Consider the following 21,258-nt stretch of genomic DNA (forward strand, 5'->3'; position numbering starts at 1 on the left):
CAAGTGAGCAAGGTGCTGCTTTTGATGGGACAGCTCCCAAGCCCAGAGTTCAAGCCCCATGAGCGACACACACACACACACACACACACACACACACACACACACACACACACAAAGTAGTCTCTACTTGGCTTTGTTAACTGGGTAGTTAACTCTTAGCCTCTTTAATTTCTTGATTTCTTTGTACAATCCGGATACTAGGTATTTTACTTATCTAAAAGTGCAAAAGCCTCCACTCAATCTGCAGGGTGTCTTTTTTTTTCATATGTTAGGGTTACATTATAATCACCAGATAGAAGGTGCATTACTTCACAAACATTGATACCCTTTCTCATGTCTTGGTCCCCATTTCCCTCCCCCACCCCTGCCCTTCATCTTGTTTTCCTCTCTTCCCTTTCTGACTTCAAATAACCAAATATGCATATATACAATATATCACATTACCAGTTGAAATACTGTCACAATATGAGATAACAAAGGGACAGCAAAAGAGATGAGGGATAACATAGTACATTAAAGACAATCATTGGAAAGACAGTCAGTGGTGGTTTGATGGCTTGGGTCCCACTCCTTGGTGCCAGCCCTTTCCCCATGGCATCAGCTGAGGAGCTTCACGTTTGCTCACCGCCTCTGTCACATCCTTCTTCTCCTTTGTCTTTGGATGCGTTTTCCTCCTGCGTGAGTGTGGGCTGGAGGGCTCCGAGTTGGAGTGGTGGACTCCCTGGAGGTGGTGGCACAGCAGATCGGAGATCCATCGTTTTCATTAACCTAACTTCTTGAGGCCGCATCTGCAGTATCAGCTCAAGTGGAAAAGATTGCCCTTAAATGTACAGAAAATGCAAGCTTCCTTAAGATGTGGAGAGACCTCTTGAAAGATGGTATGATTCTCTGAAACCCGACAACTGACTATGACTGTATAATTCACCTTCTCATATGGATTTGCACATGTACCACATGTATAGGACAATCTTCAGCATTTCTTTGTACTTAGAATAAAATTTTTTCTTCTTTTTCTAGACCTTTGAGAAAGCATAATATTGATGTGATATATACGTATATATATATTTTTTGCCAGTACTGGGCTTGAGTTCAGGGCCTGAGCACTGTCCTTGGACTTTCTCAAGTCTAGAGCTCTACCACTTGAGCCTCAGCACCACTCCCGGCTTTTTTTTCTCTATGTATATGGTACCGAGGAATCGAACCCAGGTCTTCATGCATGCTAGACAAGCACTCTATCACTAGGCCAAACTCCCAGCCCTGATGTAATTTTTTTATGTTAACACAGATGTGTTTGTCCTTACTTTCTGTTCTTTAAACATTTGAGATTCCTTTCCAAAAGTGATTTCTCTCAACAGATAATTTTAACAGTGCCTTAGTATGACCAGGTAATTGTTTTGAAAGATGGTGCATGTCAGAAGATCATGTTATGTAACCCTTCTATTAATTACTATAAAAATATATGAAAAAAATAAATGAAAGGACCTCCAGGATATAGAGACAAAAGCCATATAATGAGTGGTTGTTGTCCTTAATGTATTATGTTATCTCTCATCTCTTTTGCTGTCCCTTGATTGTCTCACATTCTTACAGTATTTTACCTTGTTATCTGATATATTGTATATATGGGTATTTGGTTATTTGAAATCGGATAGGGAATGGGGGAAAACAAGATGAGGGGCATAGGTGGGGTAAGGGAAATGGAGACCAAGACATGAGAAAAGCTATCAATGTTTGTGAAGTAATGCACCTTCTATTTGGTGAATATAATGTAACCCTTCTAATACTTACAATAAAAATACATGAAAAAAGGAAAAAAAGGTCATGTTACAACTCAAGCTATAGGACTAAATTTGCCCATGTTAATCAGCTCCCAGTTCTTTGAAAGCAGAGACAAGTTTATGACTTCCAGACCTACAGCACCTGACACTGTCACCTGACACTCCCCAATTTTTTGTTGAGTAAAACAGTTGGCAAATATGATTAAAAGCTTCCCCCCTCTTTTTTTGGCATGAAGGTTAAGATCATTTTCCTTAAAATAGATGTGTGAATCTGAACTAAAGGGAAAAAATTCTCCCAATGAAACTTGGTGTGTGTGTGTGTGTGTGTGTGTGTGTGTGTGTGTGTGTGTGTGTGTGTGTGTTTGATACAGGATCTCACTATCTAGACAAGGCTAGCCTCATACTGTAGGTTCTCTAGCCTTAGCCTTCATGAGTGCTGGGACTGCAGATGTATACCACCATCCCCAGCTGGGTGAATTGAATGTTGATAACTTTTTGTTGTTGTTGTTTGTGGGGATTGAACTCTGGGCTTGGGGGATGTCGCTGAGCTCTTCAGTTCAAGGCTTCCGCCCTACTCCTGTAGCCACAGCACTACTTCTGCATTTCTGGTGGTTAATTGGAGATAAGTCTCTTAGACTTTCATGTCCAGGCTGGCGTTGAACTGTGATCCTCAGATCTCAGTCTCCTGAGTAGGTAGGATTACAGGCATGAGACACTGCGCTGGTTAATGATAACTTTTTGAAATACGTAAGTAAATTTTCCTATTGTGTGATGCTTTTTGAAAAAGTGTTTACTTCAGAGAATAAAAGTATGTCTAGAGAAAATATGCCATTTATCCCCATTTTATTTTCCTGATAATCATGGGACTTAAACTTGGCCATACTTATAATCCCTGAGCTTTTTTGCTCAAGGCTAGAGTTCTACTATTTCAGCCAAAGCTCCACCTTTTTGGTAAGATAAGATTCTCTTGGACTTTCCTACCTGGGCTGGCCTTCAATAGAGATCTTGAGATCTCAGCCTCCTGAATTGCTAAGAATACAGGGATGAACAACCAATGCCCAGCTCCCAACTTAATTTAAAGGTTGATTGACTTCAAAGTTAATATTTCTCACATTTGATGTTTTCATGTTTGAATTACATTATCTGTGTTATTGCTTTTTAATAACTTCAGAAGAGATTTTCTTCTAATGTGTTAAGTGATATAATGTTTTGTATGATTTGACCTTACTAACCATGTTTCCTTTTAGCTATCTCTCATGTCAAGAGTGACATCATATATTTATGACTTTTGAGCATCTTTGATGTGATATTTTAAGTCTTTGTAGATCTATTCATATACAAAAAACTATATTCAAAATCCACACAGTGGAGCTGCAATAGGGTCCAAAGGGAAGGCCAAAGAATAGTAAGAATGGTTTCATTTAGTATGTTAGGCCTTAATTCTTCTTTTGTTTGTTTGTTTATTTAGTTTTGTTTTTAGCTAAAAGCCATATATGACTTAATTTCTATACCAAAGAGATGTTTGCTTCAGTATCAGACAAATATTTTTCTTAAATTTTCTTGTATATTCTGAAATCTGTGATTTTTAAAAATGCATAAAAATAAATAATTATCAAAAGAAAAAAAAACCCAACCATAACTCATTATATGACTTTTGTTTCTATATCCTGGAGGTCTTTTCATTTAGCATAATTCTATATGGCCTTATGTATCTATGTTTTGTTCTATTGTAAATCTCTGCTAGGAGAGCCCAATGTTTCTACTGATTAGGACAAATGAGGGAAACCTTTGAGCCTATGTTCCTTTGAGTTTGGCTTCCTTCACTTAATATGATTTTTTCTAATTCCTTCCATTTCCTAACAAATGGGGCGATGACATTCTTTCTGACAGCAGCATAGAATTCCATTGTGTAAAAATACCACATTTTGTTGATCTGCTCAACTGAGGGGCATCTGGGTTGGTTTCATATCTTTGCTCAGGTAAATAGTGCTGCAATGAACATCCTGTGGTAGTGAACTCTTGACCTGGGTGCTATCCCTGAGCTCGTCAGCTCAAGCCTAGTTCTCTCCCAATTTAAACCATAGCACCAGTTCTGGTAAGTTAATGGATAATAGGACATAAAGATTCTCATGGACTTTGTCCAAGCTGGCTTTGAATCCTGATCGTCTGATCTCAGCCTCCTGAGTAGCTAGGATTCCAGAGATGAGCCTTCAGCACTTGGCAGAAAATATTCTTGTGATGTACAAGAACCCACAACAAATATGGAAACCTTTTTTAAAAATGATTCCTATTGTGTTTCCCATCACAATCTAACGAAAGTCTACAGAGTACAAGCAAACACACATAGCCATTTAATTTTTTACTTCTTTCTTATTATAATTAATGAAAGTGTTACATTATATTTGCCAGAGAGAAGGTGCATTACTTCACAAACCTTGATATCCCTTCTTAATTTTTGTTTTTTAAATTTCATGGATCTACATTTTGGGGTGTCCTCAGCTTGGCATTTTTTGTGTTAAGATACTTTTTGCCAGTCCTGGGCTGGAACTCAGGGCCTGAGCACAGTCCTTGGACTTTCTCAAGGCTAGAGCTCTACCAGTTGAGCCACAGCACCACTTCTGGTTTTCCTATGTATGTGATACCAAGGAATCGAACCTCGGTCTTCGTGCATATGGGCAAGCACTGTACTGCTAGGTCAAACTCCTGGCCAAAATTATTGAAGTCACATAAAATTTTAAACTTCTGGTGCCTTGGCTGAGGATGGTTTGTTAGGATTGTGCCACTCCTATGAGCAGTTTTTTTAATGTTACATCTTTATTAGGTCCTGTATCTCTTTCATTATGGTCAAATTCTTGACATGAATGTTTAAGAATGTGAGTATTAAGGAATTCGCAAACCAGGTTTACATCCTCTTTATTGATGTCCCTTTGGGCTATGCAGGTTAAATGATAGATTGCAAGTCATTGCACAAGAGAATACTGAATATTTGAATACTGTGAAATGTGCCACTTGAGAACTTTTATTATTTTTTCCTGCATTAATATTGGGTGAGAAATATGTAAATGAATGAAGTAGAGTACAAATGCTCAATGCAACCCTAGGATACCTTTACATTAATAGAAAAATAGTTCATACATCCCTAAGATTTTTTCAGTCATAACTACTTTTACTAAAGATGCGGGGATTTTTTGTCAATTATTTTTCTGGAAAAGTATTTTTAAATTAATTCTGTTTGTATATTAACCTTGAAATGAATTGCCTTTATAGTATTTATCTAATGGACTGTGGATTGATCTTTGGTGGAGAGTTTAATGCTCTATTTGAGACATAAAAGATTATTCTCTCATAAGAAGGCTTTATGCTTTCCCAGCTTATGTATAATGTTTAAAGTAGGAAAATTTGGGGCAAAATCACAGATTCTGACTACTTCATTTACCTTCTCTTGCAGCCATACTTTCAGAATCTTCTGTTCACAGTCAACCGCAAAGAAAAAAAAAAGAAAAAGAAAAAAAGAAAAAAGCTGGTAAGTTGCTTTTTATTTCTCATTTGGGTTTACATTTCCATGTTTTGAACCTAATGGTATCCATGCCTTAAAAGCAATACACATTGAGTTTAGGAATATGTTTCTAAATTAGATAAAGATGATTTGAAGTTTTAGCAGATTGCTGAATATTACAGTCTGTTTAAGTTGAGTACAGATTTGCTGCACGTTGTTTCTACTTTTTCTGATGAGAGAAAAATCTGTCACACTAGCGATGTCTTTCAATGACACTAAGGAGGTGACATGGGGCTTGAACTCAGGGCCTGAGCATTCTTCTTGCATTTTCTCAAGGCTAGTGCTCTATCACTTGTGCCACAACACCATTTCCTTCATTTTCTATGAATGTGGTATTGAGGAATCCAACCCAGGTCTTCCTGCATGCTTGGCAAGCACTGTACCAGGAGGCCAAACTCCGGCCCAAGGAAAATTGTTTAATGGGGAATTTTTTGACAGTCTTGGGACTCGAACTCTGCACCTGGGAGTTGTTCCTGAGTTCTTCACTTCCAGAATACCGCCTTACTCATTGAGCCACATACACCACTTCCATTTTCTGGTGGCTTATGGTCTCACAAAGTCTATGAAACTGTTACTGAAAGTATTACTCGGACTGGCTTGAACCACAATCCTCAGATCAAAGCCTCCTTAGTAGCTAGGATTATAGAGCTGCACCACCCTACCCGGCAAGGGAAAATTCTTTTGGTGGCCTGTTTCTTGCATGAGATAAGCTCATATTGAATTTGAGTGGGTTTTTTATTCTTTACCACCATTTTTCTACCAAATCTTTAACAAACTATACACTATTCTGTCTCATTGGATTTTGTTAAAAAGTTATAATATTTTCAAATTTTTGTTTTGGTATTTTTGCAGTTTTGGCTTCTGGAGTCCTAATGGACCAGGACTAGGGTTTGAACTCAGGGCCTAGAGCACTAGATTAGTTTTTTTTTTTTGTTCAAGACTGTCAATGGGACTGGAGTTGGCCTAGTGGTAGAGTGATATTGTGGTAGTGTGTGAGTACGTTCATGTGGTACTGAGGAATCGAAACCAGGGCCTCCTGCATGCTAAGCACTTTACCACTAAGCCACATCAGTCCCATTGACAGACTATTTTTGTTTTGTTTTTTGCCGGTCCTGGGCATTGTCCTTGGCTTTCTCAAGGCTAGAGCTCTACCACTTGAACCACAGTACCATTTCTGGCTTTTTGTATGCAGTATGGAAGAATTGAATCTGAGTCTTCGTGAAGGCTAGGAAAGCACTCTAACACTAGGCTAAATTCCTGGCCCAGTGTTTGTATTTTAAATGTGCACTGGGAAATAAGTATGTATGTGCTGATCTTGAGGACCATTTTTTATCTGGACTTTTCACAGAGAGGTCTGCTTTGTACAGACCGTTGAGATTAAATGTTACATAATTGAAATCAGCATCCCATCCAACTGCATCCCTCCCAAACCTGTGCATGTACTGTGTTGGCCTCAAGGTTAGTTTTTGTGTGTGTGAGCCAGTGCCGGGGCTTGATTCATGGCCTGGATGTGACCCCTTAGCACTTTTATGCAAATCTTAGGCCTCTGGCATTTTAACCACAACCCAACGTTCTGCTTTTTTGCTGGGTAATTGAGGTAAGAGTCTTACAGAATTTATTGCATGGCTGATTTTGAACTGGAATCCTCAGATCTCAGCTTATCTTGAGTAGCTAGGATTACAGTACTTTTTTAATCTTTTTTATTGTAATTAATACAAGGGTTACATGATATTTGCCAGATAGAATGTGCATTAATTCACGTACATTGATTCCCTTTCACAAGTCTTGGTAACCATTACCCTCTCCCCACCCCCCCACTTTGTTTTCCCCTCTTGGCTATCAAATTTCAAATAACCAAATATAAAAAAATTCAATATATCAGATAACAAAGTGACATACTATAACAATATGAGATACCCAAGGGACAGCAAAGGAGATGAGAGATAACATAGTACATTAAGGACAACAACCATTCATTATATGGCTTTTGTTTCAATATCCTGCAGGTCCTATCAATTAGCTTCATACTATATGGCCGCATGTATCAAGATTTTTCTCTGTTGCAGATCTCTGCTAGTAGAGCCCAAGGTTTCTATTGATTATGACAAATGAGGGAAACCATTCACCCTAAGATCTTTTGAGTCCGGCTTACTTCACTTAACATGATCTTTTCTAAGTCTTTCCATTTCCTAACAAATGGGTCTATGTCGTTACTTCTGAGAGCAGCATAGAATTCCATTGTGTACAAATACCACAACTTGTTGATCCACTCATCAACTAAGGGACATCTAGATTGGTTCCATATCTTTGCTATGGTGAATAATGCTCCAATGAACATTGTTGTGCTAGTGGATTTAGTATGTCCTAGATTCTGGATGGTAGGGTGAATGCCAAGTAGTGGAATTTCTGGGTCATAGGGGAGCTCTATGTTTAACCTTTTGAAGCACTGCAATACTCCTTTCCATAGTGGTTGATTAAGTTTGCACTCAAACCAACAGTGTAGTAGTGATCCCTCCTGGCCACATCCCCTCCAGCATCTGTTATTCGTTTCCTGATCCTGGCCATTCTGACTGGAGTGAGGCAGAATCTTAGAGTTGTTTTGATTTGCATTGCTTTTTTTTTGAATTTTTATTTTTTATTTTTTTTTGCATTTTTTACTGTAATTAGTAAAAGGGTTACATGATATTTGCCAGATAGAAGGTGCATTAATTCACGTACATTGATACCCTTTCACATGTCTTGGTACCCATTTCCCTCCCCCCCCCACACCCCCCACCTGTCTTGGTTTCCCCCCTTCCCTATCAAATTTCAAATAACGAAATACAAATAAATTCAATATATCAGATAACAAAGTGAGATACTATAACAATGAGATAACCAAGGGACAGCAAAGGAGATGAGAGACAACATAGTATATTAAGGACATCATTCATTATATGGCTTTTGTTTCAATATCCTGGAGGTCCTTTCAATTAGCTTCACATTATATGGCCTTACGTATCAAGATTTTGCTCTGTTGGAGATCTCTGCTAGTAGAGCCCAAGGTTTCTACTGATTATGACAAATGAGGGAAACCATTGAGCCTAAGTTCCTTTGAGTCTGGCTTACTTCACTCCATTGGTCTTCAGGCCTGTTCTTGTGCCAGTACCAAACTGTTTTGATAATTATAGCCCTCTAGGAGAGTCTAAAGTTTGGAATTGAAATTCCTCCAGCACTGTTCTTTCGGCTAAGAAGTGTTTTTGTAATACAGGGTCTTTTATTATTCCATATGAAATTTTGAATTGACTCTTCTATTTCTTTAAAGAATGACATTGGGATATTGATGGGTATTGCGTTGAATTTGTAGATAGCCCTTGGCAAGATTGTCATTTTCACAATGTTGATTCTTTCAATCCAGGAGCATGGGAGGTTTATCCATTTCCTTAGTTTTGCTTTAATTTCCTTTTTTAGGGTTTTAAAGTTTTTGTCAAAAAGGTCCTTTACATTCTTAGTTAAGCTAATTCCTAGGTACTTTATTTTCTTTGAGGCTATTGTGAAAGGAGTTTCTTTCCTGATTATTGCCTCGTTCCTCTCACTGTTGGCATAAAGGAAGGCAGTTGATTTTTGAGTGTTAATTTTATAGCCTGCTACTCTTCCAAAGTTTTGAATCAGCTCAAGGAGGTTGGGAGGAGAGTCTATAGGATTCTTTAAATACAGAATCATGTCATCTGCAAACAGGGATAGTTTTATTTCCTCTTTCCCTACTTGGATCCCCTTTATGCTTGCTTCTTGCCTTATTGCACTGGCTAGTAATTCCAATACTATGTTAAAGAGTAGTGGAGAGAGTGGGCATCCTTGTCTCGTTCCTGATTTTAGAGGAAATGGCTTTAATTTTTTGCCATTAATTATAATACTAGCTGTGGATTTTTCATACACAGCCTTTGTTATACTGAGGAATGTTCCATGGATTCCTAGTTTCTCCAGAGCTTTTGACAGAAAGGGGTGTTGGATCTTGTCAAATGCCTTTTCCGCATCTATTGAGACAATCATGTGATTTTTGTCCTTGCTCCTGTTGATGTGTTGAATTATATTAATTGATTTGCATATGTTGAACCAGCTTTGCCTCCGTGTGATGAATCCTGTTTGATCATATTGTATAATTTTTTTGATGACTTGTTGTAGGCCAGTATTTTGTTGAGAAGTTTTCCATTGATGTTCATCAAAGAAATAGGTCTATAGTTCTCTTTCTTTGATGAATCTCTGTCTGGTTTGGGGATGAGGGTTATACTGGCTTCATAGAATGCGTTTGGTAAAGAACCTTCATTTTCAATTTTGTTGAAGAGCTTGCGGAGTATTGGTTTGAGCTCTCCTTTGAAGACCTTGTAGAATTCAGCTGTGCATCCATCTGGCCCTGGGCTTTGCTTAGGCAGAAGTTCTGTAACTGCCATTTCTATTTCAGATCTTGTGTTCTGTGTCTGGGTTCTGCTGCTTGCTGTTCTGGTTCCGCTTCTGGGTTCTGCTGCTTCTGAGGCTCGCTGGCCTGGTCCTCTGCTGGTTTCTGCAGCAGTCCTCGCGTTCCAAATTCTTTGAGAAAGTTGGATGTGAGCTTTATCTGGATTTCATTTCCTGTTGGAGTCCTTCTCCGTTGCCTTTTGAGTTTGTTGTTGTGGATTTCTTAAAGTAATTGGCTCGTGGGACTCCCTGGTTCTCTCTTTTTATAAGAGAGCTAGGCAGCATCTCTATTGTCTCTGCGCCATCTTCTGTCCCCCAACTCTATGATATGATTTCTATACCAAAGAAATATTCACTTCAGTATAAGACAAACATTTTTGTTAAATTTTCTTGTATATTCTGAAAACTGTGATTATTTATTTTTTATTATATTTTATTTTATTATTTTTTATATTTTTTAATTTTTTAGTGTAATTAGTAAAAGGGTTACATGATATTTGCCAGATAGAAGGTGCATTAATTCACATACATTGATACCCTTTCACATGTCTTGGTACCCATTTCCCTCCCCCCCCCCACACCCCCAACCCGTCCAGGTTTTCCCCCCTTCCCTATCAAATTTCAAATATCCAAATACAAATAAATTCAATATATCAGATAACAAAGTGAGATAGTATACAAATATGAGATAACCAAGGAACAGCAAAGGAGATGAGAGACAACATAGTACATTAAGGACAACAATTATTCATTATATGGCTTTTGTTTCACTATCCTGGAAGTCCTTTCAATTAGCTTCACATTATATGTCCTTATGTATCAAGATTTTGCTCTATTGCAAATCTATGCTAGTAGAGCGCAAGGTTTCTACTGATTATGAAGAATGAGGGAAACCATTGAGCCTAAGTTCCTTTGAGTCTGGCTTACTTCACTTAATTATTTTTTCTAAGTCTTTCCGTTTCCTAACAAATGGGGCGATGTCATTCTTTCTGACAGCAGCATAGACTTCCATTGTGTTCAAATACCACAACACATAGAACAAATACCACAGCACTTGGAACATTTTCCAAAATAGATCACATCTTAGGCCATAAAACAAACCTGGACAGATTCAGAAACACAGAAATTATTCCATGCACACTATCAGACTACAAAGGCATCAAACTGGAACTGAACACACATCTCCAACAATGAAAACCCTGTAACTCATGGAGACTGAACAACACATTGTTGAATCACCAATGGGTCATCGAAGAGATCAGAAGAGAAATCCAACAGTTTATGAAATTTAACAGTAAAGAGCACAAAAAATACCAACTCCTTTGGGACACAGCAAAGGCAGTACTCAGAGGAAAATTTATAGCGCTGAGTGCCTACAACAACAAGTTGGAAAAATTGTAAACCAACAAGTTCATGTCTCACCTTAAGCTCCTGGAAAAAGAGCAACAAACCAACCCTAATCCCAGTAGAAGAAAGCAAATAATTAAAATCAAAGCAGAGTTAAATGATTTGGAATCCAAAAAAACTATAGAATCAACAAAACAAGGAGTTGGTTCTTTGAAAGAATTAACAAAATTGACAAGCCCTTAGCAAATCTTACCAAAAAAAAGAAGAGAGCATATCGAAATAAACAAAATCGCAGATGAAAATGGTAATATCACGACAGAAATTACCAAGATCCAGAATATCATGAGGGAATACTTCTCAAACCTTTATGCCAACAAATTTGAGAATCTAGATGAAATGGATGAATTCCTAGCCAATATTAACATACCCACACTGAACCAAGAAGAACTAAGCCAACTCAACAGGCCTATTTCAAGCTCTGAAATAGAAATGGCAATTAGAGAACTTCCACCTAAGAAAAGCCCAGGGCCAGATGGATTCACAGCTGAATTTTATAAGGTCTTCAAAGCAGAGCTCACACCAATACTCCTCAAGCTCTTCAACGAAATTGAAAATGAAGGTTCCTTACCAAACTCATTCTATGAAGCCAGTATAACCCTAATCCCCAAACCAGACAGAGATTCATCAAAGAAAGAGAACTATAGACCTATATCTTTGATGAACATCGATGCAAAACTTCTCAACAAAATACTGGCCAACCGTCTACAACAACTCATCAAAAAAATTATACACTATGATCAAACTGGATTCATCACAGGGAGGCAAAGCTGGTTCAACATACGCAAATCAATTAATATAATTCAACACATCAACAGGAGCAAAGACAAAAATCACATGATTGTCTCAATAGATGTGCAAAAGGCATTTGACAAGATCCAACACCCCTTTATGTTAAAAGCTCTGGAGAAACTAGGAATCCATGGAACATTCCTCAATGTAATAAAGGCTGTGTATGAGAAACCTACTGCTAGTATTACACTTAATGGTGAAAATCTAAAGCCATTCCCTCTAAAATCAGGAACGAGACAAGGATGCCCACTCTCTCCACTCCTCTTTAACATAGTACTAGAATTCCTAGGCAGTGCAATAAGGCAAGAAGCAAGCATAAAGGGGATCCAAGTAGGGAAAGAGGAAATAAAACTATCCCTGTTTGCAGATGACATGATTCTGTATTTAAAGAATCCTATAGACTCTACTCCCAAGCTCCTTGAGCTGATCCAAAGCTTTGGAAGAGTAGCAGGCTATAAAATCAACCCTCAAAAATCAACTGCCTTCCTTTATGCCAACAGTGAGAGGAACGAGGCAATAATCAGGAAAGAAACTCCTTTCACAATAGCCTCAAAGAAAATAAAGTACCTAGGAATTAGCTTAACTAAGAATGTAAAGGACCTTTTTGACGAAAACTTTAAAACCCTAAAAAAGGAAACTAAAGCAGAACTAAGGAAATGGAAAAACCTCCCATGCGCCTGGATTGGAAGAATCAACATTGTGAAAATGACAAACTGTGATTATTTAAAATGTATAGAAATAAATAAATAATTATCAAAAGCAAAAACAAAACCAACCATCAATCATTATGTGGCTCTTGTTTCTATATCCTGGAGGTCCTTTCATTCTATATGGCCTTATGTATCTAGGTTTTCTTCTGTTGTAAATCTCTTCTAGGAGAGCCCAAGGTTTCTACTGATTAGGACAAATGAGCGAAACCACTGAACTTATGTTCCTTTGAGTCGAGCTTACTTCACTTAATATGATTTTTTCTAAGTCTTTCCATTTCTTTACAAATGGGGTGATGTCAGTCTTTCTGATAGCAGCATAAAAGTCCATTTTGTAAAAGTACCATATCTTTTTTATCTACTCATCAACGGAGGGTCATCTGGGTTGGTTTCATATCTTTGCTCTAGTAAATAGTGCTGCATTGAACATCCTTGTGCTAGTGAACTCTTGACCTGGGTACTATCCCTGAGCTCGTCAGCTCAAGGCTAGTGCTCCACCAATTTGAGCCATAGCACCACATCTGGTATTTTAGTTGTTTATAGGAGATAGAGTCTCATGGACTTTGCCCAGGCTGGCTTTGAAGCATGATCCTCTGATCTCAGCCTCCTGAGTAGCTAGGATTTCAGAGATGAGCCTTTAGCACTTGGCAGAAACCATTCTTGTGATGTACAAAAACCCACAATTAATATGTTAACGTTGTTTTAAAAGGATTCCTATTGGGTTTCCCAACACGATCTAACTGAAGTGTACAGAGTACAAGCAAACAAACCTTGATATCCTGCGGGGATCGACGCCCCTGTGCAGCAGGGAAGAACGACCACCACATGAGGATCCTTCTTCTATCACGCTTTATTGAAGAGCAACTCGCTTGAGGGGAGAGCTGAAGCGGAGGGGCCCTGGGCAGCGAAAGCAGCGGTTTTTTATAACCCTAAGGGACACTGGGCTCTTTCTCATTGGCTGCCCTGTTGCCAAGGCCACTTTAATGCTCGGGATTGGTCAGACCGTGGCTGTCACCTGCGCAGGCGCGATGAGGTTATATAACGGTTTTGTACGGTTTATCTCCAAATAAAAGATAAAGAAGGTTGTTTACTCCAAGTGAGGCAGGAGGCAGGCACCATCTTTTAATGGCGGCCGCTTTGGCTCCCCACATCTCCCCCTTTTTTGTTTGAACACCAAAGGCCAAAATAAATGTTGTGAAGAGAGTAGAGGTGCTGTCCTCCAAATTAGAACTCGAGGTCCCACTCTAGAGGAGTGACCCAGGAGGCCAACCCTGGGTCCCTCCCCTTCAGGTCCTCTATCCCCTTTGTGGAGATGGGCTAGGGGCGCAGACCCATATGCTGACGCACATGCTCTCCCTGACTTGTAGGGTCAGGAGCGATACTTTGTTCCACTTTTCACAACTTAGACTATCTGTGCTCCTAACTCCTCGTGCAATAGACTAAGATCTAGAGGGTGCAAAGGCAGCACAGAAGCCTTTGGCAATCAAAAAGGATGTTTTTGAAACTATGATGGGGGGAAGAAACCTTTAGCAGGCGAACAAAGAACATCTACATACAGGGCAGTTAATGATTTAGAAAACCAGCGTCCCTATTACAATCTTACTATTTTAACATGCTCACCCAAGCTTGAGGGGATTCCCCCTGGCCCAGGGCCAATAAGGCTTGTACCATTATAGCCTTTTCCCTCTTTTGTTGTCTTTTAAATCTGCATACCAGCCATAAGCAAAACATTATTCCAAAGCAACACAGCACAGCAAACACTCCCATTCCAACCCATTCCTTAAAAAACAAAAATGCTGAAGAAATCCAATCAGAAATCCAATCAGTAACATTATCCAAGGTAATAGGCTCAACTCGGGTATTATTTAACTGAATTATCTGTTGTAATTGTTGTTGTATCAAAAACTCCGCTTTAGCTGACCAAATACCACTTAAATACTGGGAAATTAATTCACTTTCCTGTTTTGCATTAACAAACTTTACAGGAAACACACATAAATGTTTATACTGAGCAATACAGCCCATGGAAATTAAAGTATACAACTCTTCTATTTGTACTTGTATTATAACAATCCTTTGACTGGCTGCAAGTATACCAGACACCAAATGACTATTAATTTGATTTTGGGTTTCAAGAACTGTCGAGGTTTGGGCAATGGCATCATTAACAGTGGACGCTGTTTGTATAGAATTTGCCATGGCTATAGCTGCTGTAACTGCAGCCACACGGTGTGAAAACTGGTGGAAATTTTACATTAGGTTCACACCAGGCAGAGGCCTTAAAGTGGGTAGCATTAATCTCATTATTAGATCTTACTTTTGGTATTTTTAAATGACTTGTCATCATTAAGGTAGTTATGTTTACAGTGGTATCATTAGATGGCTCGCCTGATCCTGACAACTGACCATTGGCGACCCGTGCCAAAGCCGCTGTCAAAATATTTATCGGAACCCTACTCTGATGTAAGGGGTTCTCCCAGGCTGAAACCTTTTGATCTTGAAGAAAAATACAGGATGACACATTTTTTTTGTAGTAAAACAAAAGGTATCCTCTAAGCTAATAACAGACAAATTATATGATTCTTGTATATTATCGGGTTGCCGAACACATGGAGCTTCCATCTCACAGGGAGTGGAGAAAAATGTCGGCAATTGTGTAGAATTAACATGCACCGGCATTGGAATTGGCCATGATCTGGCCACTGCCCACAGCTCCATTTCTTCCGCGAGGAATGTCGGTATGTTCATAATCACCAGGCTCATCAGGATCATCTGCTATATCATCATTTTGTTTATCAGGGTCTTTTTTGGCTTCATTTTTTATCCTTTTGCAGTACTTGATCCTCCTTTAGCGTCCTTATGAAGCGCTGTGGCACCCAATGGGGGGATTCTTGTCCCTGTGGAAAAACACAAACAGCTCCCCTGGATCTCTGGATCACAGGATCCGGTCCATACCATTTATTATCAAGGACATTTTTCCACATAGGTTTGCATAGATGGCATCGCTATTTTATTAGCATGCCGATCAGCAGCTGTTTGTCCTTTATCATCCACTGTTATATAATTTAGGGTAAACAATGCTATGACCAGCCTTTCTCTGGCGGGTGCCTCTCAGCCTATTCCCTCTTTTTGTTTAAATAAAAGTTGTTTAAGAGTTTTGTTGGCACGTTCCACAATTCCCTGACCTTGGGGATTATAGGGGAGGCCAGTAGAATGAGCCACCTGCATTTGAGCACAAAAGGAGCGAAAGCCAGCAGAGGCATAAGCAGGGCCATTATCTGTTTTTAATTTTAATGGTTTTCCCCAAGCTGCCCAGGCCTCCAAGCAATGAACTTTAACATGTGACACTCTTTCTCCGGCAAGGGCAGTGGCATGTATAACGCCAGAGAAAGTATCTACGGAGACATGTATATATTTTATTCGGCTAAATTCCAGCACATGAGTGACATCCATTTGCCATAGGGCATTAGAACAAAGCCCTCTAGGATTAACTCCGATTATAAGAGAGGGGTGATAAACCACGCAGGATTGACAAGCCTTAACAATATCTCTAGCCTGTTGGCGTGAAATGGAAAACTTATAGTGAAGGGTTTTTGCAGATACATGATAAAGCTGGTGAAAATCTCGTGCTAATTGAACAGGACTATGTGAAAGGCCCACTAGGGCTCTGGTGGCCAAGTCCACCATGGCATTAGCCTCTGACATGGGACCAGGTAGGCCAGTATGTGCTCGAACATGACCAATAAAAAAGGGATTTTTTTCTTTGTAAAATTAACCCTTGAAGCTGAAGTAATATATTTAAAACTGTACTTTTACCTTTTATGGAAGCAGCAATCTCTAGGGATGCGTCCCCATTAACCACATACTGTGAATCAGAGTACAAATTAAAAGGCTCAGGAAATCTCTTAAACACTTCCAAGACTGTTAAACATTCAACTACTTGTGGAGCTTCTGGCCGAAAGGTCAACACCACTGGCTCCTTTCCTTGAACCACATAGGCACCTTGACCTGTTTTAGACGCATCTGTAAATATAGTTAGGGCATCAATCAATGGTGTTTTCATAGTAACTGTGGGGAAATAAACCCAATCCTCACGCACAAAATTTAATAACGGAAGTTTGGGATAATGATTATCAATTATATTTGGAAAGGAACATACCGAAACTGCCCACCAATCAACAGAGGCGGCCAATATTTGTACTTGTTGTTGAGTATAAGGGATAATTAATTTATCAGGGAATTTTGCAAAATGAGTTAAACATGCTTTACAACCTGAAAGGGCCAATAAGGCAACTAGCTCCGGGAAATATTGAATAGTTTTTGAGCCATAAGAATTTCCATGTAGCCATAATAATGGGCCTTCTTGCCATAACACTCCTGTAGGATGATTTTTTGTTTTAAAAATGCATAGTAAAATTGGCACCGATGGATTTACACGCAAAAGCTGTGCGTTTTCTATGGCTTTTTCAAGACGCTGAATGGAACTCTTAGCCTGTACGGTTAACTTTCTAGGTGAAGTAACATCCGGGTCTCTTTCCAACAGAGAAAAAAGGGGCAACAAGTCAGAGCGAGGGACATTAAGAAAGTTTTGAACCCAATTTATGTCCCCCATTAACTTTTGGAAATCATTAAGGGTATGCAAATGCTTTGTTTTTAATACAATCTTTTGAGGTGTAACAGCTATGGGAGAGATTATAGAGCCCAAAAACTGAACTCTTTTTGAAAATTGTACCTTTTCTGGTGCCAAATTTAAGCCTGCCCTCACAAGGAGTTTGGACAACTTACCAAATACCTGGAAGAGGGTATTTTGCTCGGGGGCAGCTATCAGAATGTCATTCATATAATGAAGAATTCTAACAATGGAAAAAGAACTGTGTCAACATATAGTTGGCATATTGTAGGGCTATTAGCCATCCCTTGTGGAAGAACCCTCCACTGAAATCGCGAATCAGGTTGTTCGTGATTAACAGAAAGCAAAGTAAAGGCAAAACATTCTCTATCCCGAGGATGCAAGGGAATAGAAAAGAAACAGTCCTTAATGTCAATAGACATAACGGGCCACTCTTGAGGCAAGGCAGAAAGCAGCGGAAGGCCGCGCTGGACTGACCCTAATACCTGCATTTGAGCATTAATGGCTCTAAGATCATGCAGTAATCTCCACTTGCCTGAGGTCTTTTTGATGACAAAGATAGGAGTATTCCACGGGGAAACAGAAGGTTCTACATGTCCCAACTGTAGTTGTTCCTGTACCAATTGGGTTATAGCCTCCAACTTTTCTTGGGACAGGGGCCACTGAGATACCCACACCGCTTTATTTGTTAACCAGGGTATGGGTGTCAGACCATTGGAGGATAACGTCTCAGTGACCCCCAAGAAAAACCCAAACCCCTTTTGTCTTTATTGGCAACTGGCTCCACAGGGGCAAGTCGGCCTTGTAAATGTTTTCCTAATCCACCAGTAGGGACAAAACCCTGATTTTTCATTATAGTCTGTGCCGTTGAAGAATAATCAGTAGTCAGGATCAAACCCATTTGCTGCTGAATATCCCGACCCCATAAATTAACTGGGACCTGAAGGACAAATGGCTGAAATTTTCCCTTTTGCCCTTCCATTGTGGACCAGGTCAGCTGTTTGGCGCTGACCCGAGGAGTATCTGCATAACCTAGGCCCTGCAGGGTTTGTGAAGAAAGCTGTAGGGGCCATGTTTTTGGCCACTGGGCTATCTGGACGATACTTCGGTCAGCCCCCGTGTCCACTAGACCACTAAAGGTCCTTCCCTCAATTGTTAATGTTAACATGGGGCGGTTATCTAAGGTCATGGACAGACAGGCAAGGTCTACCCCTGAGGCGCCTGGGCCACTTAAGCCTCTCTTCTTTTCTTGTGCAGGAAAAATTTGGTGGTGGGAAGGCACTAGAATTAATTGGGCAACTCGATCTCCAGGGGCCACCAAAATGACCCCTCGAGAGACCGAGCAGAGGACTTGAATGGCTCCCATGTAATCAGGGTCGATAACCCCGGGGAACACTACGAGGCCTTTCATAGAGTTAGAAGCACGTCCCAACACTATTCCCACCATGTCCTTAGGTAGGGGGCCCATTAGGTCAGTAACTATGAGCTGAACCCCCATGTCCTCGGTTAAGACCACTCCAGTGGTGGCACGGATGTCCAGCCCTGCAGATCCTGCGGTTGCTCTGCGGGGACAAATGGCTGCTGAAGATGAGGTGGGGGCTTCTGGTAAGCTTCCCGGAACTGGCTCCCCTGATTTTGCGGGCCCTGGGGCAGCGGGCCCTTCCACCCGTTTTTTGGCTCCAAGGCCTGAGGTTGTTGAATAGGCTGTCCATTTATATCTCTAACTGACCTGCACTCATTTGCCCAGTGTTTTCCTTTTTTGCATCGTGGGCACAGTCCTGGCTCCCGAGGGGGTTTTTGCCTTGAATATTTTAGGTTAGGGCACTGTTTTTTAAAGTGTCCTGGCTTTTGGCAGTTAAAGCACAACCCTGAGTTAACTTTTGTAGCCGCTGCTACCGCAGCAACAATTTTATCCAGACTTACAGGGGCTCCCACCTCCCGACAGGCTCTAATCCAGTCCTGCAAAGGCTTATCTTTTACAGGAAGAAGAGCCTTTTGGCAGTCCTGGGTACTCTGTTCAAAAATTATTTGTTGAATTAGGGGCATATAATTTTCCACCTCTCCAACCAATTTATCAGCTACCCCTAAGACTCGTCCAACAAAATCGGAAAAAGGTTCAGCAGGTCCTTGAATAACTTTTGTAAGATTGCCTTTAAGTTCTCCTTTATTGGAGAGGGCCTTCCAAGCTCTATAAAATATATCATTGACTTGGCGGTATACTTCCATGGGGTAACTTGCCTGATCTGCCACATAAGGGCCTTGTCCCAGAAGCATTTCAGCTGTCCACTCTGGATGACCATTAACAACATTTTGACCATGTTGTGCAATGGCTAAATCAGTAGCCGAAGCACTAAATTCTAAAAATTGGCCATGGGTCAAACAAGACCGCCCAACCTCGTACCAATCTGTTGGAGTCATAGCCATGGTTTTGAGTCTACGGACCAATGCAGTGGTGTAATTGGCAGAAGGAGCGTACTGCTGAGTTGAAGCCATAAGATCCTTTAAGGTCTTATAAGAAACGGGTTCAAGAACCCTTTGTCTAGTGATGGAATCTTCAAAAACAGGGAAAGCAGAGGCTAGGCGGGACCAAGTACTAGCCCCGATAAGGGTGTTGGTTTTAACTGGGGCGTAGGGAGGCAGGGTGGAAGGGACAGGGCGAAGGGTTCCCTGGTCGTTCCCTGCGCCCAATCCTCCCCAGGGGCCATATCTATCTGTCTCATATGCGGCAGCCTGCTCTTCTAGCTCCTCCTCCTCCTCCGAGCATATCTCTAACAGGGACCCTTCCCTTTCGTCTGCCGCATTATTACTCGCCTCCTCCTCATCCTGTTCCTGTAAAGTTAAGGCTGAAAATTGGTTGTCATCTTGAAATTCTTTTAAAGATGGATAGAGGGAGCCCTTGGGCTCCTCCCGTATTTTCCTTTTTCCTTTTCTCTCCTGCACTATCTTTTGTGAGGACTGTGGTTCCTCCATTTTTGCTATTTCCTTTTTTATTTTTATATTTTTATGATCCCCTTTATCTTTTTTTCTGAGCCCTTTTAACTCTCCTTCCATATATGAGGACTCTGAAAGAATATCCTGGTGCTTAATCAAAGTCTTTCTCCCTTCCTTAATAAGGTCAGCGTTTTTTCCTTCCTCTAAGCAAGTGCGCACCATCCTCCACATAGGCAAGGTAGCACCGGAAACCTCTCCTTTATCCTGTGCTCTATCCAGATCTCGACCTAATTTATCCCAACAAACGAGTGAGAGGTCCCCGGAAACTGCGAACCACGGGGCATGTGTCTCTATATCTGTTAAGATCTTATTTATTGTACCGCAAGAAATCTTAAGACCACGTTGTTTAAGAAGGGTCTGTAACGGAGCACAGAAGTCACTGGTACGGCATGCATTTCCTGAAGAGTTACCCATACTGATGTTACTCTTAGAGGGCTAACCTAAGCGGGTGAAACAAAGTGAAAGACCGAGTTATCTACCCTGGTTTTACTTTCACTTGGACCGAGAAGCTCTCTTGTCTTCTGGTCCTTCACACCCAAGCGCTGCGAAACAAACAATAAGAAACACAAACCACAGAGGAAGAACGATAATAAGCACCCAAACAGGAACTTCCCAGAAGAACAACATACCTAAGAAGGAGTCCTCTTCACGTGTCAAGTTCTGGATCCTCTTCGGCCCCTCCGCAGGTCCCGGGTTTCAGCACCAGTTGCAGGGATCGACGCCCCTGTCCAGCAGGGAAGAACGACCACCACATGAGGATCCTTCTTCTATCACGCTTTATTGAAGAGCAACTCGCTTGAGGGGAGAGCTGAAGCGGAGGGGCCCTGGGCAGCGAAAGCAGCGGTTTTTTATAACCCTAAGGGACACTGGGCTCTTTCTCATTGGCTGCCCTGTTGCCAAGGCCACTTTAATGCTCAGGATTGGTCAGACCGTGGCTGTCACCTGCGCAGGCGCGATGAGGTTATATAA

The 21,258-nt window shown here is 40.6% G+C and overlaps 1 long non-coding RNA gene and 1 pseudogene across 1 annotated transcript; one reads left to right on the top strand and one right to left on the bottom strand.

The window, feature by feature from the left end:
• The first annotated feature begins 591 nt into the window (after nucleotides 1-591).
• Nucleotides 592-906, top strand: LOC150039609 (uncharacterized protein C4orf46 homolog pseudogene; annotated as a pseudogene).
• Nucleotides 907-15,439: 14,533 nt separating this feature from the next.
• Nucleotides 15,440-21,006, bottom strand: LOC150039610 (uncharacterized). Its single transcript, XR_016534312.1, has 2 exons — nucleotides 20,919-21,006; nucleotides 15,440-15,565 (listed from the first exon to the last, which is right to left on the bottom strand). It is a non-coding gene; the product is annotated as an uncharacterized LOC150039610 (long non-coding RNA).
• Nucleotides 21,007-21,258: the final 252 nt, after the last annotated feature.

Source organism: Megascapheus bottae, unplaced genomic scaffold, assembly GCF_031878675.1.
Source record: "Megascapheus bottae isolate mThoBot1 unplaced genomic scaffold, mThoBot2.hap1 HAP1_SCAFFOLD_41, whole genome shotgun sequence".
Taxonomy (NCBI): domain Eukaryota; kingdom Metazoa; phylum Chordata; class Mammalia; order Rodentia; family Geomyidae; genus Megascapheus; species Megascapheus bottae.